Raw genomic sequence first — 3,561 nt, 5'->3', positions numbered from 1 at the left:
ATGTGTATATAAAAATTAATTATCAAATTATTTATTAATCATTATGTATTCGTATATAAATATATGTATTTATTTAATTTATTTTTAATGTGTATTTTTTATTTCAATATATATATATATATATATATATATATATATATAGAGGTAGTTATTTTCGACGTAAATATAACATGATTAGTTTTTATAATATCTAATTTTACAAATTAAAACACTAAAATAATAATTTATAAATAGGATAAAGTATATTTTTTATCCTTAAAGTTTGACAAAAATTTTAAAAAATATCCCTAAATTTTATTTTGTTTCAATTTCATCCCAAAATTTTTTGATTTGCATCAAATATACCCCTGACGGCTAATTTTTCAAAAAATTTAAGATCAATTAAACAATAATTTTATAAGAACAACCCCTCAACACAAGCAAATCAAGCATAATTTTCACGCATTATTGTTATATTGATCTTAAATTTTTTGAAAATTTAACCCATGAAGGTATATCTGATGCAAATAAAAAACTTCTGGGACAAAATTGAAATAAAATAAAACTTACGGGTACTTTTAAAACTTTTGCTAAACTTTGGGGATAAAAATATACATTATCCTTATAAATATCTGTCTTTTTATATAGGATAATGCTACATATTCTTATTGTTTTGTTAACAAAGTCCAATCAAATTTATCTAAGATAACAAAAATTAGTTATGATTAATATTATTTTAAGTTTTATTGTTTAACTTGGTTAGATTTAGTTCATAAAAAGACTTGGATGTGTAGTATTTCTTTTACATATATATAAGTAAATACTTATTTAGAAATTTACTTCTTATACAATTAGAAGTCAATTCTTATTCATATTCATAGTTAAAAAAGTTCTTTTAATTAATGTAGTTGTTACAAATAAAACTAATATAAAAAAAGATAAATAACACTCTTTCGAGTTGATTTCTAAGAAAAAAACACAAATTTCATTTAAATTGAGAATTGATCGTTCTAATGACATCTAATATGAAATTTTTAAATTAACTATGGAGTACCAAAAGTTGAGTAAAAAATTATTGTGGGGTCAAATTTAATAATTTAGTGGGGGCAAATAAATATTATTATCATATACTACTAAAAAAAATTTCAAATCGTAGTGGGGGCGATTGCTCCCACACTCATATGCATACATCCGCCCTTGGCTATAGTAATTAGAGGGTATCTCTTATTTTTAAATTGAAATGATGAATTTGTTTTAGGGGTGGCAACGGGGCGGGTAGGGGCGAGTTTTTGCTCTACCCGACTCTGTCCTGTCGTACAACAACTTGCATAGAACCCGCTCCACTTTTACTTGCGAATAGTAAAACGTTGAACCCTAACCCATCCCTGCGGGTATCCGCCTCGCTCCTATCCGTCTCTATAATTATTAAAATCTAATAAATAAAATAAAATTTTAAAATTTATATAACTATCATCACATACATGATATAAATTAAAGTAAAAATTTAAATATAATAAAATATTATTAATCATTTACTAATTATTTTACATATATTATACATATTATATATTAAACTATATATATTATATATACAGTGAGGCAGGTATTACCTAAATTCGATTTCGCCCCACTCCTTCCAAGAACCCATCCCATTAAAAATTCGCTTCGAATGAGTAAGGAATAAAATAAATACCCACAAATTCGAACGATATTACTATCCTAGTTAGTTTATCCGATAATATGAGTAATAGGAATAGGATAAATGAAAACAAAGAAAGTACATACAAAGGAAAGTACATACAAAGAACAAGACACTCACATTGGATATTAGTTGATTTGTGATCTGCGAAGCACCAATATTATTTTGTTGTCATGTGCGTGTTTAATACGCGTAAACTTTTGTGTCCAAAGTATATCATAACAAAATATAATATTTCTCTTAACACATCTAAATGAAAAATATTGAAAAGTCAATAGAATTTATTATTTTTTGTTATTATTTTTAAATATTAACTTAATTTTTTTAATTTAATAAATTTACTAATATATTTTTATTTTATATTTTTAAATATTGATGACTAATTATAAACAAAAAATAATAAATTCTATTAGTCTTTTAACAATTCTCTACCTAAATAGTATTACATATTAACTTGTCCAACATATTCTAAATACTTTATGTAATTAAAAATATTAAAGACACTTAAAAAATATTAGTTTGTATTTTAGGGTAATTTAAATAAATAAATTAAAAGAGAAAAAATTACACTCATATCCTAAATTGAATTTAATTACATGCATGTTTCGTTTGACTTTATGTAAATTAAATTAAATAAAATCGATTTATACTTTTTCAATGTAAATCGAATCAATTGGATTCGATTTAACATGAGACATAATAAATTGATACAACTAAATTCGATTTACTAGCCATAAACTTTTGATAACACGCAATAATAGTAGATCAAAGCAATTAAGTTCGATTTATAGGAAAAGGAATGCAGTAGTAAATCGATACGACATGTTTTGATTTACTACACATGTTGATCCAAGGTAAATCAAATCTAATTGATTTGAATTACAAGCTAGGATTTAGAAATCAGTATTTCAAATTTATTTAATTCGATTTAGCTATGAGTATGTCCCATATAAATACAACCAGAAAGTTTGCTCTTTCTTAGAGTGCCACTTACAAGAGCTAGTGATGATAGATTTTTAGTTATTGTGCACTATAGAGAAACGATTAAGAAAAAATACCAGAGAAAATAAAATTTAATGATAAGGATCCATTGAGTGTCTTTATCAATTCTTCTATGAGTTTTGCTCAGTTTTAGAATACTATAATCAAGAAATTGGAAGTTGATATCATGAAACAGGTGGAGAAATTATTTTATAGGATTCCGATTTCTGTTGTTCGAGATGGTGATAAAAATTTACAAATTTTGTTTCACTATTTTCACCAATTTTCTGAGGTTAGAACCCATGAACTATCGGCCAAGTTTGGAGATATGGTCTCTAGTTCAAGAGGATTGAATCGAAATTCTAAATCTATAACAATGACAGGAGCCTCTAGTTCAATGTCGATTATTGCCTATTTATCTATTCCTATATTTTTACCCAAAACAGTTTTAATAGCATCTCCATCCTTCGCAGTTGACCTAAACTGTGTTAATGATGAAGAATTTGGTGATAATAGATCTTTAGGTGAGCTTGCGATTGCGATGACAAATATTCCTATTATGATCCTAGTTCTAGGAAAAGGTAGAGAACCGACCATCTGCAAGTATGGTATGATTCGATCATCCAAGGGCATACATGCTACCTTCTCATGCTGGTAATACATGGAGTCGGCTGTATAGTGATAAAAAAATTTACTAAGAACCATAATAAACTTTAAGTAATTAAAAAAACCTACATTAAAGGAATTTTAAATTATGCATATCCTTTTCAAAAAAATACCAATAGTCAAAATTATAATCCTGCATTATACTAACCTTATTCATAAAAATCAAATCCCCGCTAAATCTAAATTCATCTAATACGAGCATTTTAAAAAAAAAACTCTAATATAAAATAATTTTA

Source organism: Arachis stenosperma, chromosome 3 (assembly GCF_014773155.1).
Source record: "Arachis stenosperma cultivar V10309 chromosome 3, arast.V10309.gnm1.PFL2, whole genome shotgun sequence".
NCBI classification, from domain to species: domain Eukaryota; kingdom Viridiplantae; phylum Streptophyta; class Magnoliopsida; order Fabales; family Fabaceae; genus Arachis; species Arachis stenosperma.
Note: the sequence above shows the minus strand (reverse complement) of the source record.